Genomic DNA, 16,658 nt, shown 5'->3' on the forward strand with positions numbered 1-16,658 from the left:
TATATACACAGATGGGAGGGGGGTATGTATATACAGATACACTGGAACACACGCATAGCTACAGACGATACAATGTAACAGATAAACTTTCACCAATGTGACTTACTGCTCCGCCCCCTTCAAAGCTTCTCCGTCAGCCAGCACACCATGTGACCAGGAGGGCGGAGCCCAGCAGGTGTGTTACTATGGCAGTAACTGCTCTCTAGAGTTTTCCTTATCTTCTCTCTCTCTCCACCGATCTGTCATTTCCTTACCTGACTATTTCTACCACAGCTCCTTTATATCCCCGGAACCCTTCTGCATTTATCCTGCTTCCGTGTTCCAAGCCTCGTTCTCGTACGCTCTACTTCCGTTCCCCAAATCTCGTTCGTGTACGCTCTGCTTCCGTGTTCCAAGCCTCTTTCTCGTACGGTTTACTTCCGTGTTCTAGCCTCGTTCTCGTACGCTCTACTTCCGTGTTCTAAGCCTCGTTCTCGTACGCTCTACTTCTGTATTTCAAGCCTTGTTCTCGTTGGCTCTGCTTCTGAGTTTCAAGCCTCGTTCTCGTTGGCTCTACCTTTATACATCCCAAGCTTATTTGTGCCGTGTTTGCGTTTCAGGCCTCCTTCTTGCTGCTTCCAAGCTGGAAGATAACAGTAATCATAAAGTGGATGGGGGCGGGGGAATGGCTGCTGGATATTACAGATTGGGATACTTTATAGGGGCGGATTACAAAAACCAAATTGTAAGGTTCCCAGTATAGAAGGGCTGAAGTGTGAGCTCAGGATCCTCTAGTCAGAGGCCCCCCTCTGTGCTGGAAGAAGCATTTTCTTATCTATGTTATCGGTGTAGATATATTGTCCTCTGAACTTCTGCTACAGACTGAAATGAACCATGTATGCCTAATGCAGTCACAAATCCCAGAGTACCACCTCTGATAGAACCTTATAGGAGGGCTGAGGTTTGTAGCTCTACAAAAAAAAAGTTCAATGAAGATAGAGCATAAAGAAGTTTGTATTGGGGTTGAAGTGTGTGCAGGAGCATAATTCAATTTATCATTATATAACATGTTATTATTATTCGTACTATAACTGCTCCCTAGTAGTGTACTGACTATGCTGACAGCTCTCCTGCTGCCTGTCCTTGATACATACGTCATGTTAAAGGAGAACTATGGGGTCAGTGTTTTTCCCCATAGTTCTCCTTAGGGTAACGGGGGTACACAAACTAGCGTCCTCCCGTCACCCTAAGCTCAGTATACCGCGAGCTACTGCTCGCGGTATACTGGGACGCCGCAGCTGAAGCGAAACCCGACAATTATGTTGGGATCCGCCCAGCTGCGTGAGTGACAACTGGCTCTGCCTATTTAGAGGCAGAGCCAGCTGTACCCGCCCCCTCCCCCGTCCGATCCGCCAGTCAGCGCTGGCGGGGAGAGGGGAATCCAGCCCCTCCCCTGTCACGGCAGAGAGCCGTGACAGGATCGAGAGCTGAGCGAACGCCGGTATGTGTTCGCTCACTTCTCGGTCTACTGAGCCGACCTGTGACAGTCTCATTGTCACAGGTCGGCTAGAACTATGAGGTGAGTGAAAAGCACTCACCTCATAATTCTCCTTTAAGATCAATGACACAAATTGTCACAGTTGACACTGCAAGCCGCCACAGAGAGATTTAGGCAGGGGGTCCTAAAGTGTTGCTGTGGGACTCCATGATTTGTATTTGCTCCCCCTTATTCTGACCTGTTGTCTGTGGAACACAAAGTGGTAATTCTATGTGTAATCATTCATTCCTTCACTCTTATTGAGGAAGGAGATAATGGTGCTGGTTGCTACAGGCAACACAGACACAAACCAGGCCTCCCTCATCAGGGGACCAATGCATAAACTCCAGAAGGAAATCCTTGCAGCCCGTAGAAATCAAACAAATCTTCCATAAAAGGGCAATTTAATTAATTGCTAGAGGTAATTCAAATTGTTCTCCCGCCATGGTCTCTGAGTATGAATGCCATATTGTCTTTGTTGCCCTAACCAACAATCAGATTCTCATTCTTACTGTCGCTTGCTGCCCTGGAAACAGAAAAGGTGGAATCTGATTGGTTGTCATGGATAAGACAAGTACATAAAGAGACTTCAGGACTGTTGGTGAAGGGAATCTTTTGGACAGTCTGTGATGCCCAATCATATTCTCCCCTCCTTCAAGCTGTCTAGTATTTGGTTCGGTCTAAGTCAGGGGTAGCCAAACTCCGGCCCTCCAGCTGTGGTGAAACTACAAATCACATGATGCATCATTCTCCGGGAGTCGTGGCTGTGAGAATCTTGCAATGCCTCATGGGATGTGTAGTTCCACCACAGCTGGAGGGCCGGAGTTTGGCTACCCCTGGTCTAAGTGTTTTCTTTAGAAATAAGTTTACATTAAAGTGTATGTCAGGGTAAAAAAAACCACTAAGCCCTCGTTCACACCTGAACGTTTTGTAGCGCGTTCTACGCTCGACGAACGCTCTACAAAACGCTCACAAATATAAATCCCATTGTATTCAATGGTCTCGTTCCCACCTTGGCGTATTTCCGCCCGTCCCTAACGCGCTACAAAACGGCCCAGGCCTGAAAAGGTACAGGTACTACTTTGGGCCGTTTTGTTGCGCGTTTCCATTGGGATACAGCCAAGTAGCCTTCGGAAACGGGCGTTTGTCGCGTGACTTTTTTACCGCGAATCGCGGTAAAAAAAACGCGTGACGGTCGCGCGACAGATGCGCATATGCAATAGCATATCATCCATAGCATCTTTGTGGACACAGAGTGGTGTCAGCCCTGCCCAGTCTTCATTTGCTAAACTACTCAAACCCTCCCCCCTATCCTATTCTCCACAACCTAGAAACAAATCATTTTATAGTGCCAAGATAAGAACTAGGAGGACTAATGAGACTCCTTGAGATAACACATGAAAGGTTCCGTTCACACAGCTAACACACCATGATAAGGATACTTATTTATTTATTTATTTATTTTTAATGTCATTATTCTCAGTGATGAGATTGGAAAACCGAAGTCATATATCTAAAATAAGAATTCTTATGTCGGAGTAAAAGCTTTGTGAATTGAGCCTGAAGAGTACACACAGGGCAGCTCAGAATTTCTGGCATGATATTTGATATTTTATGCGCTCATCAAACGGATAAAACAAAATGCTTCCACTTGTGTATTTATCAGGGAAGAGTCATTTGCAGTTGTAGTAAATGTAGTGGTGCTGAAACGGCTCTCATGACAGTCACAGCAATTCTATTTAGCTGAACACAAATGTGCCGTCCTGTCCTGGGGTTGATGTCGCTATTTTGGCCATCACACAGACATGTCTTCTGGATATAAAGGTGCCTCTAATGGACCCTCTAATGGAGTATTGTTACCTGCATTCTCTGCTCCCCACTAACCAGACTAGATTGGGGGTTACCAGTTCTCTCTACTCTGTATCCCAGACCAGATAGTGGTAAAGTTGATCAGCAGGTGGCGCCACAACTCTCAGCAGAGGTGCTTTAAAGGAGAACTCCAGGCAAATTTCTAAATACACAGATACAATGCTAATATATGGAATAGGGATCTACCGATTATAGGGGCCGATATATTCAAATTTTTTTAAATTATCGGTAAAATTACTGATAATAAACACTGTGCAAATTTCACAGAGCGACATTCGCACGGTGGATAGCGCTGTCTGGCAGGCATCCCTTGATCATCTGATCAAAGGAGCTGGTCAGTAAATCTACCTAGGAATGGAGTCGGCAGCCTTAGAGCTGCCAACTCTGTTCGGGTATTCTGACATCGGCTGCCCGGCACTTGTCAGAATACAGGGGGGGAAAAAAAACAGCAGATAGCAGGGGAAGCAATAATGATGCCTGCTATTGGCTATTTCAAATTGCAATAGCCAATAGCAGGCTGGCTATTGCACCTGCCCACTGCCTGCTGTCAATCAGCACAGGAAGACCTGAAGGAGAACTTTCTCCTTCAGGTCCCCTCCTCTGCTGATTGACAGCAGGCAGTGGGCGGGTTAATTAGCCCGCCTGCTATTGGCTATTGCAATTCTTAGTAGCTAATAGCAGGCTGGTTAATGCACTGGTCTGAGACTCAGCAACCTGCTGAGGACGAGAGGTGCTGTACTATACAATGACAGCTGCCACCACCTGCAGTATGTTTGATTGTATGCGAACAGCCTGCAAACAGCTGCTGGCAATGGCAGCTGTCATTGTATAGTACAGCACCTCCCAACCCGCAGCAGATTGGAATGGGTGAGACTCAAGTAATCAGCCCCATTCACAAGTTTGAATGGGGCTTTACCTGTCAAATTATTTGTTTTCCTATCCATCTAGTTCTGAGATTTACAAGGCCACATCACACAGCACAGCTGACAAGTCACCTGAGTTTTCTCTGCTATTAAGTAACATTTACAGGTCTTGCGCCTCCCCCAGCCCGTGACTGGACAGTGAAAAGAGAATCAGCAGACTGATAAACTCATCTCTCGCCTCCTATCAGCATGTTCTTTGTTATCACATGGGCACTGCAACACAACTGTCTCCTTGTGCTGCTTCTCCCTCTCCCAGTCTGAGCTCTGCTTTACAGGGACTTCAAAAGGCTGATACCAAGTCAAAAACAGTTCATTTTCTATTACAGGTATTTATATAGCAGCATAAAGTCGTGCAGCGCTTTTACATACTCTACATTCACAACAGTCCGGTCCCTATCAGAACTACGGTTCCTATCTCGCAAGTATACATACAGACACACACATACTAGGGCTGCTTTAGACAGGAGCCAGTTACCATACCAACATATCCTTGGAGTGTGGGAGGAAACGCATGTAAGTCCCAAGCATTTGTCCCGCACGGTGCTGCAAGGCAGAAGCGCTAGCCGCTGGGCCACTTGTACTATTTGAATAAAACAATACTGTACACTCATTGGTTTATTGACCGCTTGCATCCCCAGTACTGTTATAAAGCGGTGCTGGGACTGATTGCAGCCAGAAATAGATTACTATTAGACGTGACCTGCTGCTGTATGGGGGGGTCTGATCAGATCTCTACTGACCAGACCCAGACCACCCTGAAGAAGAAAAATTGTAATATATCATTGTAAAGGTATATAATATTATATGTATCTATTTTGTTATACAGTGTGTGTGTGTGTATATGTATATATATATATATATATATATATAGTGCAATATAAATGGAATATATATATCATATACGTGTTTCCCCCGAAAATAAGACACTGTCTTATATTTTTTTGGGCTAAAAAAAACACACTAGGTCTTATTTTCGGGGTAGGTCTTATTTTTTTTTAATGTACAACAATCCACACTTATTCATGTACAAAAATATGGTGATCAGGGCAATCAGGGGTGCCGTACCTTTGCAAGAGCAATTTGCTAACCAATCGCTGGCCAGAATGAGCAAAGCGCGCTTTCACAATTGATTCCTCACAGGCGGAGTGTATTTGGTGTCACTCCGCCTGTCACAGGAGGCGGCGCTATAGAGGAGGTATCGGCTTATGCGGCTCTGCTCCCTCCGGTGCCGCCTCGCTTCCTCTAGCGCTGGCTTCATTGGCACTGCTGATTCTCTCCTGCCTCTCTTCAAGTTCCCCCTTATGCCACCACCAGCCCTGGGAATGGTCACAACTAGGTCTTATGTTCGGGGAAACAGGGTGTATATATAATATTTATATGAATAATATCTAGAAATAGTTACTTCATGCATGTCTATGAGACTGTCATCCTTCTGCAGCAGTCTATTGATCATCAGTAGAACACATCTGTGCCTGGCCTGAGGTACACTTTGTTTTCATGTCTTTCTGTCTGGCATGTTTCCTTGATGGCTTCTAAGGACAGCAGAGCTGATAGCAGCAGAAAAGGTGTCATAATAAGCCTCTTACCACTAATCCCATAATACATCTCTTATCCTTGGCAAGACTGTACAAAACTCTGCCACACTCCTTTTTAGTGAGCATTAGAATGAAGTCTGTTATGAAAAGTTTCATTAATAGGGAATTAGAGGTAATTATGATTTTGATATAATTGGAATTATTTTTAGTACAAGTTTCAGTACAAGTGGTGGATTTTTCACATGTTTAACAGCCCTTTGATGTAATGTAGCTTTGCTTGAGGTTTAAAGGTCCCCTAATACAGGTACAGGAACCAAACCATCCCATAGAGGTTCCTTCACACCTGATGATTCCATGCAGTTTGCTGAATGTCTGTGGGCCTGTTTTTTTTTTCAGAACAATGGGTTGTAGTCCACAATTTATGATCAAAGGCACCACGCACTGATGTCAGTATAGCCACTTTATTAAAAGGTGATCAAGTAACACTCCCTGCATGGGTCCATAATTCTAACGCATTTCACTCCAACAGAAGGGACTAAATAGTAGATATGATTAAGCCCCTGCTTTTGGGTGAAACATATTAGCCATTTAGCCAAAAGAGCATTTGTGAGGTCAGGTGCTAAACAAGAGGACCTGACTCGCTATCTTTCCAGTTCATCTGAAAGGAGTTCAGTAGGGTTGCCAAGGCTTTGTGCAGGCCAAATCCGCCAAACCATGTCTTCATTAGGGTTGCCACCTGTCCAGGATACACCCAGACAGTTCGGGTTTTGAATGCTGTGTTCGGGTTTCATGGCAGCAGAAACCCGGACACATGATGTCAGGCAGACAGGGGCAACCAAAATTAAGATAGGGGCTACTGGCCCCCTACTGAAAATAGTCTCAACTCTGATATTTACATATGAATGGGCAGCGCTATTTACATATGAATTAGCCGCGACTCATTCTCCCCCAAAAAATGTCCGCACATTGCTACAGTGTTCGAGTTTCGCTTGAAGAAAAGGTGGCAACCCTAGTCTTCATGGATCTGGCTTTGTGTGTCATATAGTGTTAAAAACTCAAACACACCTCTCCTCATCGAGTATGAGCTGTGCTGCAGAAACTGTGGTTCCATATGTTAGAACTTCTTGCACAGCCTCACAGAGAAACACAAGCACACAGTCAGATATGCATGCTGCACATGGCTTGAAAAACAGGAAGGAAGCCAAAGCTTTATTCTCTACTTTATTTAATACAACAGAGTATATACCATAGATATAACAGAACTTATAAACACACTGCCATCTAGTGACCGAAATTGTATACTGCAGTACTTATTGCTACAAACACAGTAATGTGTATTCTAACACCATATTAGTTCACTCCTGTTGCATGTGCCTGCAGACAGCTCTTTCCAGCATGAAACTCACAGTGGTAATCCTGCTGTTCTCCCAGCAATCTCGGACATCCATATTGCCACTGACAAAAGCCTTGTTTCACTACCATTTATAAGTGCACAAAGGAAAGTAAGAACTATTATTTTCTTCTTATACCTGTTGTTTTGCTTCAATAAGTTTCCATATTGACTCTGTGGCTACCATCCTGTGAACTGCTTTTTCCAAAGCAACCAACCAGTGGCCAATTAGCATTACTGCATGACTATACTGTGAACTGGTTACTTGTTCTCATTAGCTCCATATTGTGGGCAAATCCATCTATCCACTGGACTTGCATGCACTTTTAATTTGTGCCAGAGGTTTAAACATTTGAGTTGAAAAATACCTGCATATTGTTTTACACAACAATTATTACCTTTGCTAACAAACGTGACTTTGTGTATAGGCAGAATACCATATAGTCACTCGCACTCCGTTAGTAGATAGCAGTCAATCTTCTTTATTGAGTGAACATGATGTCACATACACAAAGCGACGTTTCGGGACCAGACAGTCCCTTCTTCAGGCAAACAACAATGTCTGTTGTTTGCCTGAAGAAGGGACTGCCTGGTCCTGAAACGTTGCTTTGTTTATGTGACATCATGTTCATTTAGTCAATAAAGAAGATTGACTGCTATCTACTAACGGAGTGCGAGTGACTATATGGTATTTTGCATTTGATGTGCGGAGGCATTTGCTGTCCCTTTCGGCAACCCCCAGTTTTCATTTAGGCTTTATCCGGTCAGGAGTGCAATGGGATCTACTACATTTTGATTGTGTATAGTCAGGCCGCAACAGGGAATGGCCTTCCCCAAATTATTGCAACAAAGTTGGAAGTGTACAATTGTCTAAAATGTCTTTGTATACAATAGAGGTAACAGTACCCTTCACTGGGAACACCGGAGCTCAATCATTTGGAGTAGTGTCCACATCCTTCAGACATTTTAGTGTCCCATAATGAAGTTATATAATCTGACTTTCTACTCAACAACTTTACTGATAACACCATGTTCTGTACCTGGAAGATATGTAACATTTTAAACTTTGAAGTGTGGTAATCTCTTCTAATGTCATCATTAAATGTAATCCTAAACAAATACATGTGTTTTTTTGTCAATGCTAGTTGGGTGTTCTCTAATATTTTGAGTAGTAATCACTGAAATGTCTTTCCTTGAGAACGCTAGAAACCTACAAAAGTACACTTGTTTTCACTGCTTCATGTACCTCCCCGTTGGCAGAGATGATGAAAGAAATATTTCCATCAATACCAATTCCATCCAGCTTTTCTTCTTAACTAAATACTCCAACTGACACATCTTTATGGGCTCCTGGCATGTGAGAAACCTGCCACATTTGCCAGTACCTGCAGTTACTTAAAGCTCCAGGATACATAATAAGGAGTCTGAATGTAAGAACCTGAAGATGACATCTGCCAATGGGCTGGTAACTGGTGGCATTGCGGGATGCATGCAGGTTCATTTAGTAGAACAGTACAAACAGGATGATGTTCACAGTGAGGTAACTCATCCTTTCTGCATAATATGATAATCATGCTCTGTCGGAGCCCTCGCTTGGTTGCTGACCTCCCCATATGACTGTGCTCGGGTTTGAGTGGGTAATTGCTGGGCTTGAAAACTGTCACATGGGGGACGAGGGAGCAGTAATGACATCCACTTAGGTATGTTCTAACACCAGAGATTACCCAGTGTGGACTCCGACAATGGGGAGGCAGTAAGGATGCATGGATAGGTCAAGAGCAGTAACTAGCTCCTTTTGGGCCCGAGGCAAGAACAGAAAATTGTGCCCCCCAACAGACATGTCCGGTATGTGACATCATGCGCCCCGCCTCCAGGATGGCGGCACGCATGCGCAGAATGTGCTGGTGGCCAAATCCAAAATAGCATAAAAATGTGTTTCATTTGACGAAACGAATGAAAACATTTTTAGTTTCTGTTCATTTTGTCAAAAACGAATTTTTAGTCTTTGCACATGTCTAGTAATATGTGTGCATGAGTGTGTGTGTGGGGGGAGGGGAGGTGGTTTTTTCTTTACTGTTGGGGGGCTTCGGAGAAATATTAGGGGTCTAAGCAGACCCCTGACATTAAGGTCAGTATACCTTCCTCGGGGAATGGGCTATTAGCAGGCACTGTCACTTTGCCCTAAATTTGCCCTTTCAAATGCTGCCTTCCTTGCCTTCTACTTAGTTGCTGGGAGTAAAGAAAATACATATACCTGGAGAATGGAGAAGCATGTAACTTACTCCATAGGACCATACTAATGCTTGGTGGTTGACACTTAGCTTTGTGTAAGCTCCAACATGAGCAACTCACGGCCCATATTGGGTTCTTTTCCTCACTCCCAGTAGCTGAACAGTGCAGAAGGAAAAGTGAATATGTTCTGCTGGGCAGGAGGATATTAAAGTGACCCTGGTGCTTTGCTGTTCAAGGTTCACTTTAACGTGTAAGGCCACCCAAAACCTTGTGTCTGATTTTGGTTACAGTAAAACAGCAAAAAGTTTTCCTGGCACACTCAGAAAATGTGACAGCCGCGCCAAGCCACCTCTTATAGTGCGGTCCTAACTCTAAACTATCAGAGTCTCCATCTTGGAGCACATGAGGCAGAAGATAAAATTGGGTGCAGGTTTGTCAGGAGGGAGCCCAACTCCCCTTAAAGGCACAGAGACACACAAGGGATCCCGCACATCCCAATGGCAGCTGAGACCCCTCATGCATCACTGCACCAAAAAAGTCAAGCAAAACAGATGACAAACGCACTCATCAATACGTCACCAGCTTTACAGCAAGGTGCACATGGAATGGGCTTTAAACAGTAAAACAGCAAAAAGTTTTCCTGAGACATACACGTCTTCTGCGGAAGACGTGTATCCAAACCTCTGTTTTTAACCTTAGTGTGAGACAAGTTTTTTTACATGTTAGCTTGTGAGTGTGCTGGGAAACTTTTTGCTGTTTTACTGTTTAAAACCCTTCCATGTGCACCTTGCTGTAAAGCTGGTGATGAATTGATGAGTGCGTTTGTCATCTGTTTTGCTTGATTTTGGTTACAGTGTCAAGTTTTTACTGTTGTCTGTGTTCATACAGAAAATGTCTCCTTTCCTTTATCCTGATTGGAGATCTCAATGACCTCACACTCCTGGACACACATTGCTTTCGCTGTCTGAGCTATGCAGGAAAACTGAAATCAACCAATAATACCATATGCACCCTATTGCCATCTGTGCCCCAATAGCGAAATCTCAAATTACATCTTGTCTAACAGAATGACCTGGAAGCGAGAGAAAATCCCTGTCTTGCCACCAGAACAAGTCATCCCATTGGAAAGCTTCTCAATGACAATGAGCACTAGGCTAACTAGAGAGAGTAAGTCTCCCTATAAGGGACACAGCAAAAAAAACTTAGAGGTGTTCTCTGGACAGGCAGGTTACTTCCCTCCAGATGTGAAGTGCTTTGTCTTCTTCCTTTATGAAATGACTATCTTCTACACACACAGGTGCTGGATGAAGAAGAAATGTGCTGAGCAGGTCTGTTAAGGAGTTCTCCAGGTTCAGCCATATCCTAGATTCTGCAGAGTAACATAGAAACATAAAAGAGTGATGGTAGGAAAAGACCAAGTGGTCCGTCAAGTGCCCCTTTCTACGTTTGTTGGGTTTTTCTGTTTGTTTGTTTGTTTTTCTCAATCAATTTTATTAAAAAACATCACATTAACAATAAAATATTATTGATCAAAACATGTAACATACATCTTTTGCACAGATGGCAGTGGGCGGGTGCAATAGCCAGCCTGCTATTGGCTATTGCAATTTAAAATATCCAATAGCAGGCTGGCTATTGCTCCCAGCCACTGCCTGCTGTATATACATTCAGCTGCCTCAGCAGCTGAATCCAGTGAAGTGGAAAGGTGACACTAGGGGTCTAAAAGACCCCTAATGTCACCTTAAAGAGAAAATGTCACCTCCAATGCACGCAGCCCTGGTTAGAAACAGCCCTAAAATCATTTGTCTGTATTGTTTTAGAAAAAACTGTCACATGTCCCTTTAATAAAAAATATCGGTAATTGGTATTGGCAAGTACACGAGGGACAGTACTTGTACTTGGCCTTGAAAAAGTGGTATCGGGACATCCCTAGTGTTGATAGAACCTGTCACAGAAAATTCTAACTGCAATGGCCAGCTGAATGTCTAAGTGATAGTAAAAAAAAAAAAAAGGAGATCTCTGCAGAAAGCGAAGAAAGGACAGATAGGGTGGAAGATAAAGTATGAGTAGATTATAGTTAGAGTAGAGTAGAGTACAACCCTCCGTGGGAGAATAATTGGTCACAGAACAGGGATACCCACAGCAGTGATCTGAATCCCAGATGTTGTGACAGTCACATCAACCCAAGAATGGAGTCTGAAAACTACAGCACTGCCGATTCAGGAAGATCCGACATTGTGCTTATATATAAGGGTCCTTAGTTTGGGAGAGGAGCCAGGGTCTCCAGGTGGATCTGAATTGTACTTCTAAGAGTTGCAGTCAAGTCCTCCATCTGGAAAATGTCATAGGCGGGATACCACAAAGGTAGAGATGCCAGGTTTGTCTGCTTCCAAAGCGGGAGGATACAAGCCCATGCTGCACTGAGGAGGTGTATAGTCCGGGACTTCCTGTACTTGGAGTCAGGTCCATCAGTCAGATGTAAAAGACAGCCAGGTTGTCAAACAAGTCCAGCAAGGTCAATTGTTTACCTACTGCTAAGACTGAGTCCCAAAATGTTTTTAGTCTCGGGCAGGCCCAAAAAACATAGAGCATCATACCTAACGTGCCTGCACATCTCCAGCGGGATGAGGGCACAGTGGGGAAGATCTTATGTTTAAGACCTTTGTTTGCCTTAACATTTTTAAATTCACTTACTGTTTACTGACTCCCAACATTTACTACTGGAAACTAACTGGGTTGGGGACGGAAATGAGCTCTAGTTTAAGGAAAGTATTGACTTTACAGTAATTTAATATACAGACCACACAACCCGAAGCAGTCAACACATGTTGCAATCTCCTTTATGCTAGTCACACACACACTACAGTCTGATTGTACAATCTCCCTGGGATTTTTCCACATCTAGGTACTATGAGGGCTTGCCTGATTACAAATAAATAAATGGCAAAGCTCGAACATTACATATTAGCTGGTAAATCTAAAGGAAATTGTACAATCAGATTTGAAAGCGTGTGACTTGTTCTTAAAGAACTTGAAATTGTAAAATGAGATTGCATAGTTACTGGAATCCTATTGAGCTTTGTGTATTTCTTCCAGATCTGTGCAGTAATCCAGCGTGACACTTTGCCTCTGTGGAGGCGTTTACTGTAATAAGGACCGGTCACTGCTGCCCTCTCTCCTTGTGACTGGTCTTGCCTCCGTCCCTCCTGTAGTTTTCCATAGGCAGCCTGTAGTGAGTGGGGCCTGCTGGGCCCCTCCCACAGCTCTAATCTCTGTACAGGCTATGTACAGAACAATGATGTCAGTGATGGTGAAATATTTGGGTTTACAAAGCCTTTTTGTGCACACAAAGTGAATTTATATTCTTTGTTGCTATTGAGGAATATATTCAAATGAATGTTTTTGTGCCTGGAGTTCAGCTTTAGATATCAAAAGCTTCCATCCACCTTCTAAATTCTCACATTTATTTAAAACTCTAGTATACAATAAAAGAAAAGTAGTGGTGAACAAGGCTGTTCTTAGTTGAAACAATAATTTTTTGGCATATATGGTCTGAATAATAGGGGCACATCACTGGTGTGTGCTTTGCCTCCATACTTTGCTCTATAATGTGTCCTTCTTTCCCATCTCAGAAAGTTGGAGGGTATGAGATTGCTTTTTCAATGGTGAATTGTTGGCTCATGTAATTGATCTTGTTTACTCATGTAATAGATCACGTTTTCAGGAATGTTTCCAATAGATTTAATGAAATTCAGCCTTTTAAATGCCGCCCTTTACCCAAGTCCTTGTAAATTGTGCTGTGCAGAATACAAGTGTCAGTGCATTGTCTGCAAGTTCAGAAAGAAATCCTGGCTCTCCCCACCATCGGAAAGTTAAGCCAGGCGGTCAGGCTGTGTGCTGGGGAGATGTGATGTCTGTGGAAGTCATTGGCTGAGGCAGCTCTGCTGAGAACACACAATGAATGAGGTATAGTGTGGGAGGCAGACTAGCGAAGGCTCGCACCAATGACAGCACAGGCTCAGCACTGTACACGACAGTACAGAAGTGTGAATCAGCAGCTTCGACTTCGTTGTATTAATGATTCACCCACAAGATTATAAAATGTGAGAAGTAAATTTAAATACATTTCATCTTTGTATTTTTCGTGCTGAAAGATAAATAGGGCTGGACAAATCCCAGGAGCCAGGTTGCCAATGCTCCTGAAAAATGACAGCTGGCATCCACCTTTTGATGCTTTAGCTAGTTGTTGTTAATGGAACTGGCTCCCACAATATCCTGCTGGCCCCTGGATTGGACTGACTGGCTCCTGAATACCATTTCTGAATGCAGACCCAGAAAAAGTATGCAGCAAGTGTCAGGACTCCCAATGTGCATACTTATTCCTGTCAGTGACTTTAGATTAGCCTTTAGATTAGGGCGGCACTGATACCGGTTTTTCGGTATCGAGTACCGATATTTGTTTTTTTCTAGCTACTGAAAGCACACCGGCTTCACGCTCCCTTGCAACATTGTGAGGCAGCCTGGCTTCCTGACCAATAAGGTAGCCGGGCAGCACGTCATTACCTGCCACCCGGCTTCCTGGTTGAAGCCAGGCTGCCTTGCAGTGTCACTAGGCAGCATAAAGCCGGCTTCCTAGCCAATCAGGAAGCCAGGAGGCGGATCATGACGTGCTGCCCGGCTTCGTGATTGGTAAGGAAGCCAGGCTGCCTCGCAGTTTCACTAGGCAGCATAAAGCCGGCTTCCTAGCCAATCAGGAAGCCAGGAGGCAGATCATGACGTGCTCCCCGGCTTCCTGATTGGAAGCCGGGAGGCTGGTTTGGCTGTTTTTTCCTGATTGTCTGGGAAGCTGGCTCCAGGCTTCCTCGCGGCACTGCTGATCAAAGGGAATCTCCCTCTGACCGGAAGCTTGGGTATCAGGGTAAGTATCAGAGTACTCGCCCAAATGCTCAGCATCGGCACCAATGGTGCATCCAGGGGCGTAACTAGAAATCACAGGGCCCCATAGCAAAATTTTGTATGCAACCCAGGCGACCTACACGGCATCAGAGGGATGCCCTGGCCGGGCCTCCCTGTGCCTGGGCCCCATAGCGGCCACCTGGGTCGCTATGGCAATTGTTAGGCCACTGGGTGCATCCCTAATTTAAATCAGTATGACAGCCTGGAAACCGGCCTTTTGAAGGTTTTCTTAAAGGTTGTATTCATTTTAATCAGGAAATCCCCTTTCTGCAGATGCAGTTTCCTTGTTATTGAACAAATAGTAGGAGATAGGAGTCAGCATGCACAGTTCAAAGTTTGTTAGGTGTAAAGAAAAGGGAGAAATATGCTACATATATATCTAAAACATGGCTATGGCTTCCCTCTCAAGCCCCTTACAAACAGGCAGTCAGTTCAAATGCGCCTGACAGTTTTTCAGGCGAATCTGATCAGTAGCCCAATGTAACACTATGAGGAGTCTGTACGCACATCTCTTTACATCTGACTACCTCCAAGTCTGTCTACATCCAGAAAAAAAAGGAACAGAGTTCCATTTTGGTGAACCTGATTGTGACGGATCTGAGGTAATTGGATGTAAACAGACATGTCCCCTTACATCGATTGGCCATAGAGCTAATATGGGTCCATACAGCTCAGTTTTTTTTCCTCCATATTATGATGGATGAAAAAACTAGGGATGCACAGATAACGATGCTAGAATTGGTGCCGATACTTACCTCCGATGCCTTGACACTTGACACTCTCCCCTCTCACCTCAAACCCTGCTACCCATAGCACAATACTTTTGCAGGGAAGAATCTGGCTTTTCAGTTTCTTCCAGGTTTTCTGGACTGTAAGGCCCCATTCACACTGCGCGATTCCCAAATCGCGGGTTTCCGTGCCGATTTGCATTTTGGGCAATATCGCGCGATTTGTCACGCGATATCGCGCAAATGCTTGCATTACAAATAATGGAATCGTGGCTAAATCCGCTCCAAAAAGGGTCCTGCTGTAGCGACGCACGACCCGCAACAGCAGGACCCTTTGCCCCACTGAGAAGCATTGGAGAGCGATATCGCGCGGTAAATTGCCGCGATATCGCGGGAATTACCGCGCGATAAATCGCTCAATGTGAACGGGTCTTAACAGTGCTGGACTGATGGAATCTCTAGTCCTGGGGAGAGGTGTTGCCAATGACCGGTCTAGGTTGATCAGCTGGCTGAGAGCAGACTTATTGGGAGTCTGGACAAGAGCTCAGGGGAGTTGTGGGTGTGCAGGAGGCACACGGCCACTGGCAGACACTGGTGAGTGCTGGAAGCACATGTGGAACAGCCGGGGGAGGCTGGGAGAGGTTGAGAGAGTCAGTGACACCCGAGGGAACTGTCGGAGAGACTGAAAGACTGAGAGAGAGTCAGTGAGCCATGAGGGGTGAGCAGAGCGAGTATCACACAGGTGTGTGATGACATGCTTGGAGCTGAGGAAAGCTGCTGAGCGATACTAAGGACTGTATTTGCGGTCCTGGGACTAACACTGGGAGTGTATGGGAAAGCCAGATGTCAGTGAGACACAAACATGTTGTTTTGAAGGAAGTCAATTGAACTGTTTCATTATGCTCAAAGAAAAACTATTATGTGAAGTCAGGGGCGGACCTACCGGTGGTGCAACCTGTGTGGCCATGCCAGGGCCCACTGAGATCCGGTCCCGGGGATTGTAGGCAGGGACAGACTGAGCAAGGGGCCCCTTTAAAATGGCTGCCGCAGTGGCTATCACTCTATTCAGCTCTCTCCTCTCGGCTGCTCTGTGGCTGCAGCAGCCGAGAATAATCTGTTCAGCTGCCACTACTATCTGCCCGCTTCACTGATCGGGCTCCTCAGCGGCCACCTGCAGCTTCCTCTGCCCACTTCAGCTGCTATAGGCTATAGGAGGATAACCGCGGCATCACTATTGGCTGGCTGTATAGTACAGGAGAGCGGGTCCTGGGGAGAAGGCACAACGAGGCGGCTGCAAGCTTCATCTTAAGAGATGCTGGAAATATGGCTGTACCTCTCCCCCCCCCCCACCACCACCACCTGTAGAGAAAGAGGGCATAGCACCTGAATCAGATTAACTGTATGTCCATGTTCTATCTGCATTACACTGCTGACCTCTGTACTGTGTGTCACACCGCTAACCTCTGTACTGTGCTTCACACCGCTGACCTCTGTACTGTGTGTCACACC

General features: G+C 44.9%; 1 long non-coding RNA gene across 1 annotated transcript in view; it reads right to left on the minus strand.

Annotated features, from left to right (window-relative positions):
• LOC108796374 overlaps positions 1–14,031 on the minus strand; it is a 22,536-nt gene extending 8,505 nt beyond the window's left edge. The window contains exons 1-2 of the long non-coding RNA XR_001941795.1: positions 14,021–14,031; positions 4,751–4,753 (exon numbers count right to left, since the gene is read on the minus strand). This is a non-coding gene — a long non-coding RNA (uncharacterized LOC108796374). The remainder of the gene's footprint in view (positions 1–4,750; positions 4,754–14,020) is intronic.
• Positions 14,032–16,658: the final 2,627 nt, after the last annotated feature.

Source organism: Nanorana parkeri, unplaced genomic scaffold (genome assembly GCF_000935625.1).
Source record: "Nanorana parkeri isolate BGI_ZX_2015 unplaced genomic scaffold, ASM93562v1 scaffold1101, whole genome shotgun sequence".
In the NCBI taxonomy this organism is placed as follows: Eukaryota; Metazoa; Chordata; class Amphibia; order Anura; family Dicroglossidae; genus Nanorana; species Nanorana parkeri.